The following is a 10,659-nucleotide window of genomic DNA, read 5'->3' as shown; positions in this document are numbered from 1 at the left end:
GAAACTCGTGTGTGATCTTTGAAATTTCAATTATGTTGGTACTAGTGTTTATATCTTCGGCCTAAAAATTAAACAATTTCAGTCTTGAGGTGGGCCATCACGTGCAATGTAAACTGACGGTTACAAACATTTTTCTAGATATTCGTTTATTTTGATATGGTGTGGCCCACCTTAGGTGTGCAATGGTCTGATTTTTATGCCAGAAGATTAAAACAGTGTGGCTTTCCTTATGGAAAGCTCGGATCTCATGCACGTGTCACACTGATATATGCACCCACGTGTGGATGTGTACAGCTGCGACAAGCGTGTAGTATTTGCATACCTCTTGTTTCAATTATGTTTTGACTATTGTCTGAGAAAATGAACACACACGCCAACGTGTCACATGTGTAGGAAAATCAATTCGCACGAATGTGAGCCCCATCATAAAAATCACCTGGATGAGAATCATGCCGAATTAGATATGCCCACGTGAATGTTGAGTCAGACAACTGGGCGTCCATTGATTTTGAGAATGGCCTGACTGATGAGTGGACTCACCTGATTTCAGTGCTAGGCAATCTTCGCAATGTTGCCTGGTTTTTAAGTGGCTCAGATTTTTTACACGTAAGACTGGTTGCGGGAAAGGAGGGGTTGTATGTGAAAGATAACTTACAATGGCTGCAATCATCCTTCGTGGATTTTTTGTTTTTACCATGTCAAGGGAGTGAGTTGCTTGGCTGGATTGGAGCATCGTTTTCTAAGCGGGCCTTCGATAATTCTCAGAAGTAAGAAAGTGGGTCTGTCGCATGCGGCAGCGGATTGGCTGGTGTGCCACACCCCACCGGCTGGTGTGTTGACGCCACTACACTGCAAAATGCAGTGGGAGATTAAACGTATACCATTGAAAACCTCACGGGGATCACAGAAGTTCTGGATCAATAAAATATGTGTTTTCTCATGGCCCCATGAATGTTTTAACAGTAAGAGTCATTGTCCCACTGCTAATTTTTGTGTGGTCCACTGAATCATAATGTTTTAACAGTATGATTCATTTCTTTGATCATGTTCTAAAATGATCTCGCCAAATGGATGAACGGTGTGGATATAATATATACATCATTGTATGGCCCATGTAACTTTGATCTCATTTAAACCATTCCTACAACTCGGAGCTCGAGGAGCGTCAGCGATCGTCTTCGCACGATACGTACCCACATCAGCCAGTTGGTCGGTAGTGTATGGTACACCCGCCAATCCGCTTCCGTCGCATGGTTTATTTTTTTCGCAATTTTTTAAGTTCCTTCTGCCTCAATCGCGATTCAAGACACAGCATGTTTCACAGCTCACTGTGGCCCACATTCATCAATAATCCAATGATCGGAACCAATGGTAATTTTGGCCATCACTATGTACATATGAATTTATAATATGGTAAAAAAGTTTCAATGGATCTCATCATCTTTATAAATCAAAGGTTAAAGTCATAAATGAATGTGATTAGGGTGAGCCATTGGCTTCTTCGTGCTATTAATGAGAATATTGACGGTTCAAATCATTGTACTATCTAAGAATGTGGAGCTCAGTTGGTGGGCATGCACGAATTATTCTTAATCCCGAAGCAAAACTAACATGTTCTTCGTGCAGGTGCATGTCTAAGGCGGTTCTCGCGAGAAGAAAATTTTCATGTGCCGAGTGCCAGCGTGTCCGGGGATATGGATCGTCCATCAAGTGGTTCCTGCCAAGAACATACCCGCCCTAAAGACAGTCTGCTCCTCGCATCACATAAGTCATTTATCTACTCTAGAATAGTAGGTGGAACGCTTTCTCTCTGACCGTCGATTTTACATGTAAAAGTCTAGCTCAACCGATTCACATAAGACAGAACATTGTACAACGTCAATGTTATCCGCTATTGGTCACCTAATGAGTGAATTGGCCTGATCTTCTTCGTGGGGAAGACGTTTTTTACGGTTTGGATATCACTAATACGTGACATGCTGTTAATTATACGACGTTTATTACAAGCAATTGCATACAAGTGCCATGAAATGAAGGGAACGTCTAAGCAATTTCCAAGTATCTTCATTGACTGAAGTAGACAAGAAACCACTATTCGGAAAGAAATTATCTAACTTTGGGTGTAATATGGAAGACAGTGCATAGACCTGCTGCACCATACACGTAGACCCTAGATGGGCCACTATTTTTGAGAACCACACCACCCAGATGATAGTTTCTCTCTATGGTGTTGACCCAAAAAGGAAAACAAAAATGATGGACGGCCAGAAATCAATGGTGAGAAGTAAAGAGAATTGCAAGCAAATATCATTTTCTCAATTCCATTTTTAACATCCATGCTAGGGCTTACGATCAGGTTGGTCCCGATCGATGCATACACCTGACACTTGTACAATGGAGATGGGTCACTACCATATTCCAATTCTCCCAGATCTACCTTAACGTTTGTTTCGCTTGCTAGGATGCTAACTTTCTAGTGTATTCCTTTCACACGGCCAATGCCTCATTTTCTACATTTCTCTTAGACAAATACCTGCTTCCATGGGCCATGATACTGACGTCTCCTTGGAAATTTTGAATGCCCTCCTTTTATGGTGGACCCCACGTCTTGAAAGTGAACCCATATGTCCTGACCACTAGATGATTCAATAATTAGATGCATTTAACAATTGTACTCCTGCCATACATATCACTTGATCAAAACCGTCAAAATCATGGGACCAGCTGCTTTTGTCATCGACTTCATTTTATTCTCCATAAGTTGTCCACCAACCTGCAAGTTTCGACCTCAGCAGTTAAATGTAATATTTGGTTCATGGACATGCCAACGATTTAGATCATGGATGCCAGGTGTATGGTTTCAGAGTGCAGGCGCATAAACCATACAATCAGTCAGAGTATTAAAATTCTTCTCCGTAAATGGAATTTCATTTACCATTTAATATTCTTATAAAAGACGTAATATTATTAATTAATGGGGCGCGTGGCAGGCTGAGGGAAAGTGCTATTTTCTGATATTTTACATGGTGTGGGGCCCACATGAGCTTTGGATGTGCCTCCAAATAGAACATTTGGGGGGGAGGAGAGATATTTTCAATTGCCTCCAAACAGAACATGGATCCACGAATTCTAGCTTTGTAGTGGATCCGGCTTCATTTTAAAATGTATAACGGTTGGTAAGATATTTTCAATTGATTTTATACATCCAATGCATTTTTTTTTAATGAGATTGTCTTACACGGAAGTAGCTGTATGTGGTTGTCCCTTGTTTTCTACTATGTGGCCCACTTTATTATTGGATTGACTTGTTTTTTCCGGATGACACGCTTTTTGCACAGGACAGATTGCATTGTTTTCTATTTGAGAGAGAGATTCATGAATCAAAAAGACAAGTTTATAAAGTTGAATGTAAGGCTAGCAATGGAACACCAATGGCCTTACTTTGGGCCGGACCAGACTTTTTTCCTCACATACACCCACACCACATATGCACTCGAACTAAGATCTCAATCTTAAAACAGAGTCTGCGTGCCACCATGAGAATAACCATAGTCTTAACTTTTGACCAGGCTTAAATGTTTTTTTTTTATTTTTTTCACACACTCACACCACATAGGCAAATCTCAAGATTTCCCTGTTGAAACAGAGTCTGGCTCCACTTAACCATGGAACCAGACCCACCTGAGCCCGGATCTACTAGGTCGGCATTGGGAATAGGCTTAGGCCTCAAATGCTTGGCCCTATCAATTTTTGGGTTGGACCAAGTCATTTCAACCCAATCCTCCTCAACCAGCCTAGCCCAGCCATTTTTTTATTTATATGATTTATATTTTTTATTTATATGATTTATATCCTACATATGATTTATATGATGTATACACTTGTATGGTTGGTTTCTTTCTTCTAAAAAATATATATATATATTTTTAATATGTGTATATTTTTTAAATATGTGTTGCCCTTTTGATCACCAATATATTAAGAATATTCAAGTGGAAAATAAGGATTTTTTCAATTTTCAGGTCTGGGTCTAGCCGGGCCCGCACTGAACCATTTTCTTCAGGCAAGGCCCAGCCAATCAAGCCCTTTCCACCCCTAGCCCATGGCTATACAGGTGCACTGATATTACAAACCAGTGGGCTCACCAATAATCTTCTACATTTGGCACACCTGAAAAGTGGGTGGGTCCTGATTTCTCGTTCAAGGCACATCCACCATGGAACTCGCATGATGAACGGTCTAGATCTTGGACCCATGCGTTAAATTGCTATGTGCAGTCGTTTGTGCTTAGACTGCAATTGGGCACTAGAACCCTTTTCAGGTCTCTCTACCTTTCCAGAGTCATCCAAGTCCATGATTGTGGGTGGGTATTTCTTCTCATATCCATCATTCAATGTCCTCTCGCATGAACTACATGATGTAACCTGGGTGGGCCATGTAGCCATCATGTTCCAAAAGATCCGTTAGAATTATGGAGGCCGGTCTATCGAATAAGCTTACTCTACAAATACGTATGTGGGGCCCATCATAGTGTAGGGCTCATATCCACTCCGTCCATGAGGTGTGCCCCTTCAATTCCGTCCAGTTTACCAAAAATCAGGCTGATCCAATACACAGACGGTGTGACCCACACTGGGGTGAATGGATACCTACAAAACCAGCCCATTCCAAAAATTAGGTGGGCTCACCGACAGATTTTAGTGGTGGTGGGCATATTTTTACATGGTGTGAATGGAATGGTTGTCACGTGCACACCACGGTGGGCCCCACACACGTGGGCTGTAGAAAAAGCTTATTCTACCTACGGGACAGAGGAACCGGTCTCCATGTTCCAAAGGATCTTAAAGAACTGTGATGAAAAAACAAAAGTGGCTTTTAGTCCTTGATACTCTGCCAGACTGGGATGGATGATACGCAGGCCCTTAGAAATTACATATGAATTGTACACGTGGCCTACAAGTAATCAGAATAAACCGACCATTAGATGTATCACGAACCAAAAATTACGTTTATCTAATTAGATGGCTCTAACATTGGGGGACGTCTATTTTGGTTGAAAATGAAGGAAAAAAAATCCAGTGGTCTTATTTCATCAGACAAGTCTCCATGAATCAAAGGTCAGGATTGTAATCTGGTTACTGGATTCTAACTTAACACCGGTAGGTTCCACAATTTAGTTGGTTGATTTGAGTTAATAAATGTCAAGTGTACCATTTCTAGGTGCCTGTGTATCACGCGTCATACGCATCCGGAGTATCATATAACAACCTTGGTAGAGATTTGGCTAATCTCTTCAAAAAATATTTTAAAAAATAAGATAATACTTTTGTGGATTTCCTAAGTGTCAAGCACAATAGTCGTGACAGTGAAGTGGGCATCATGGTTGGTGAATTGACTCTGTTACTTACTAAATGGTACGTCATTTTGTCAATGGATCCGGACCGCTCAATTAGTGGACCACCTCCTGGATGAGCCTAAATCAAAGATTGCATAGGTTGGAAGTTTGTAACTAACTGATTGATTATTCATATTTGGACGGTCAAGAAATGTACAAGGAACTGGTCCAGAATATTTTATTTTTTAAAATGTTTATGGATCAAATAATCAGACGCTACCAATTGATGCGGCCACATTAATCAACGGTCTGGATGACTGAAATATGGCCCACTAGAAGGAATTTCATGTCTGAGAATAATATGCACCTTCTCTGGGGTGGTACACGGGCTTCACTGAACACGTGCTAACGTGTCAGACATGTACATGATCCGGACAATTCATCAGGTAAGACATGCCATGAGTGATCCCTGGTCCAAAAATCAGGCAGGTGTGATTTAGGGTTGGGCCATAATTGCACGAGAGAATGGACGGTTCAAAAATATGGCCAGTTGTGCATATTCGACGTACACATGCGGCCTGATATAAATGTATAGGAAAATAATCGCACGCTTTGAAGGGGTTGTACTCGTATACTGTGGTAAATTGATAAGTAGGCACAAAGAAAATGCACCCGTAATATCCAAATAATTCAAATTAAGCCGTTCAATTTGTGGGCCTTTATTTTGATGGATCATAAATAAAAATTTACTCACTAGCTCATTTTCATAAACAAAAATTTACTCACTCGTTTTTAGAACTGGAATATTGGTGGACTTTTAAGACTGCTATAATGAAAAGCAATCATTAATTCCAATTTAATAAAGATATGCGCATTAATTAAAGTTTTGGATTATTGCTTAGTGGACGTTTAAGACTGAATGAAAAGTAATCATTAATTCCAATTTAATAAATATATGCGCATTAATAAAAGTATAGGATTATTGCTAATCAATCACAGAGAGAAGACAAGTATGATGTATACTCCAAAGATAACGGATCAACCACACGCAAGGTACCATAACTTGTGGTACTCCCAAATTATGATACGGTGCCATCTTTCCTGCCCACGTGCCATTTGTGTAGGAAATTAATACCATGAAAACCATGCGGCCCACCGGAGGAGATCAATAGATCATCTCACACAAAAATCAAGCCGGTCCACTAATCAGGTAGGCAACAACACCTTAGAACAATGGACAACCGACAATATAACTCAACATACAGATGTGGCCCACCTAGTAATCAGATCAATTTGATTTTTGGGGGAGGATGATCTTCATGGTGGGGCTACCCTTTCCATGGTACGGATTCCCTACTCAAGTGGCATGTTGGTGGGAAAGATGGTACAGTGCCACAAGTTGGAGTACCGTTGTCTGTAGTCAGTTCTCTATTACAAAGGAGAAGAAACTAGGAATTGCACACGTGGCATACTGATGCTTAAACTAATCCATCCAAATCATGGGTGTCTATTTAGACTGATCCGAGGACGGTTGATGGACGGCTCAAATTCAATAAACAGATGATGACCTGTCAAAGGCTAGATTATTCAATCAATCTGATTTTGGATGATGACCTATCTATAGTGGTTCCCTTAGTTTTGGACGGTTTAATTTCAGAGAGTGTATTCCACCCTATAGATTTTCGAAGTTCATGTGTATCAACGATCACGCTTTGTAGAGCATAAACAACGCTACTTCCAACTGGGCTGGGCTGGGCTGGCACAACCATACAGCCCAACTTGAGCCTGGTTTGGATCATCCCCATCTGGGCTCATCCCAATTTTCTTCTGGAAATTGAGCCAGCATCATATGGGTCCCAGTCATCTGATCTCTTAGAACGCCTAGATGGCATTCATAACCTGCTGAGCTACTTGGGGCCAAGGTCTATCCAAGTCCGGCCCATATAGTAAACCTTAGGCCCAATTCTGTCACGACCCAATACTGGCCAAAAAAGGCCCAACCAGATTCTGACCTCACTCACAAGAAAAAGATCTGGGCTATTCATTATGACTGTCCCATCATGGTTGGAATATCATAAAAATGCCCTTGAATTGTTCAATCAATTGGATTTAAAGTTTATAGGCCATGTATAAGTTGGCCCACCAGCTCAACGGTCTATATCATCTGTAACTATTGATAAGGCCCATTTTGCATCCACATGCCATTTGTGCTATATGATATTGCTATACCTTTTGCTTGATTAAACTAATAAATATGATTGTTTTTAATTAATCAACATTAAATGAATCGAAGATGACGATGATGCAGTAAAGGGGATTTTGTTATTCATTTGAATGGCTCTTGTGCTTGGTAATGTAGTAGTTGTCTTTCACCCACGTAGATGCAATCCGGGGCTGTCGGTATCATCAACCTTGGATTATCACAATCGATTAAAACAATCATCTTGACCCTTTATTACTGCTGCTGCGGCTGCTGCTGCTGTTACCGTTAACCTCTTATTATTATTATTATATTTATTAAAGGGCAAAGATTTGTTGGTTAAGATTAACCTGCAAGGGAATGTATGGGTCCACCATGATATGTAGGGGTGCTAACGGGCCAGGTTAGGCCTGGCATGGACCTTGGCCGAGCCTGAAAGAGATTGGTTGGGTCCAGATTGAAAATTCATAAAACCCTATTTCCCAATTGAATGTTCTTATTTGGAAGGGCATATTTGTACTATATAACACTAGCATATATATGAAGTTGGACTGAGCCAGGCTAAAATGACTTGAGCGTAAGAGCCTGAGGCCGGCCCAAGTACTGATTAGGGCATGCATGCCAATCATCTTCACCTAGGCACCCAAAATTCATTTTGGTCGAAAGTCAAGTGGGCCACAGGGAATAGTTGGAACAGGGACACCCATCATTTAAAACCTTTCAGGTTATGTGGGGCCCACCGGGTTTTGTATACGCCATCTAATCCATTTAGAAGATCCACCCCAGATAAGAACGTACACCCCCAAAACCAGGCCATTTCAAAACTCAAGTGGACTATGGTGTGGTCCACCTGAATTTTGGATCGGTATCATTTTTGAGCGTCAACGAGGGGTTCACATCTATCCAAAGACCGGATGAGGACCTGACATGTACCAGAACCCAATCGAATTCGGTTGGAGCCCTATGAATGGGGGAAGCGGATTAGGTGTAGAGCTGGGCCTCGAGTCAGGTCGGACCAAGTTAGGGCTGATCTGACTTGATCCGGTTTTGAAATAGGCTTGACCCGAACTTGACTCGGTACCGAGTCCAGCATACCTGAACCGATCTGAATCCAGGTTTGGCCTGGATTAATCCGAACCGAGTTTGACCCGATAAAAAGTACCGAGTTGGTTCGAATTGACACCAATTCGGATCGAGAGATGAGGGAGGGAGGGAGTGGAGAGGAGAGAGAGAGAGAGAGAGAGGAGGAAGAGGGTGGTGATGGTGGTGGGTGGCTGTCAAGCTTGGAAGAGGAGGGTGGGAGGGAGTGGAGAGGAGAGAGAGAGAGGAGGAGGACAACCCAACCCAATCTTAGGTTGAGAATTCTCAACCCAAGCCCAACCCAAGTGGGCTCGGCTGGGTTGGTCAAGTAAATATATGCTAATATTTTCATTATTATATTAATTTATTATACTTTCAATACATGTATTATTTTTTATACCTATAATTTTATTAATTATATATGTTATTATTTATCGTAAAGAAGTTCATTTTTTTCTAAACAAACAAGCTAAAATATAGGATAAATACTCCTTTAGAAGTTGTGTTGTGTATCAAGCAATCTATTTGAGAGAGAGAAATTCGGCGTATCTTGTTAGCTTGAGTAATCGGAAATGAGTGGACTAATGAAACCCAACAACATTAGAATTTTCTGTGATTTCAACATGGGCTATCATTGCCAGGCTTGGAAGAGGAGGATGAGGGAGAAAGAGAGAGTTTGGGATCAGGTCGGGGTAGAGTGGAGTCGGGTGCAGTGCATAAGGTTAAAGATATTAAAAAATGGGTGCAGTGCGTAAGGTTAAAGATATTAAAAAATTAGGAGATATATATATATATATATAGAATCCGAGTCGAATTGGTTTCGGATCGAGTTAAGTATTACTGGATCAAGTTTCGGGTTGCGTCGGGTCAAGTCGTTGGGTAACTCGAACTTAACTTGATTTGAGTTCAGATTGATCCACTCATTGAGTGGGCCATACATGTATAGAGGGCCATGATACCATAGGCGGTGCTTTGGTTTTGAAATCATATGGAGTTTATCAGCCTGATTTTTGCACTAGGAGATCATTATGGTGTGGTCCACCTTTTTCGCGCGGGCTAGATATGGCCACTAATAACATTATCAGATCATGTGTTACTTTCACATTTAGTGGACACATGTTGGGGCGTGTTCTACAGATACTCCAAGCCCACATACTTGTAATGCGCCGCTGTCCACACTCCAGTGCACGTGCCAACATGGGAAATATGTGCAAGATCCAAGCCGTCCATTATGTAATCTGAACCGTTAATTGGGTACAGCATACTATGAGAATGCCACACTTTAATGAAACGGGAAAACTAAGAATCCAAAGCTATGAGTCAATGTTAAATAAAGAGAATATTTTGCATAGGGTCCCAGGCTGACTGAAGTTGAAACGAATCAGTTCATATACTTTCCTTCATCTAAAGAAGAAAAGTGGATTTCATAAATTCTTTTATTATTTTTTATAAATAGATTATTTTGAGAATTCATCTCTCTTCTTTTAGGACCCTTAAAAACCATTTTGTTTAACTCGAAAATGATGTAGCTTCAAAATCAAGCAAGTTAGTCCTCATAATCCCTCATACACATTGCGAGGGTATGTTTATATTGTCATGATACAAATGAAAAAGCGTCACGTACGCATATATAAATGTGAGACCATGATGGGAAGGGTAAAATGATTATTTCATTAAAGGAGTAATAGAGCTGAGCATGGGACAACTCTACTCATTAAAGTACTTAACTTGTCCGACTTGTTTAAGATCCGACTTGATACTGAGTGGGTGAGTTGATTTGATTCGAATAGACTTCATCCAATTTGAACCCAAACTAAGTCAGGTTTGGCTTACCTAATAACTCGACTTGAAATCCAACTCGGTACTGACCAGACACAATTTAGGGGACTAAGGCCTAGGGGTGCATATGGGTTGGTTCAGTCCAGTTCTGGAGTGAAAACGGAACTGAACCATTCCTAATGGTTTTGTGAAAATTGGAACTGAACCGGACCGTTAAAACCGGCTTTGTTCCGAATTGGTTCTACAGTTCTGGGCAAGAGAGAAC

Source organism: Magnolia sinica, chromosome 19, assembly GCF_029962835.1.
Source record: "Magnolia sinica isolate HGM2019 chromosome 19, MsV1, whole genome shotgun sequence".
Lineage (NCBI taxonomy): Eukaryota > Viridiplantae > Streptophyta > Magnoliopsida > Magnoliales > Magnoliaceae > Magnolia > Magnolia sinica.
This window is presented reverse-complemented; position numbering follows the sequence as displayed.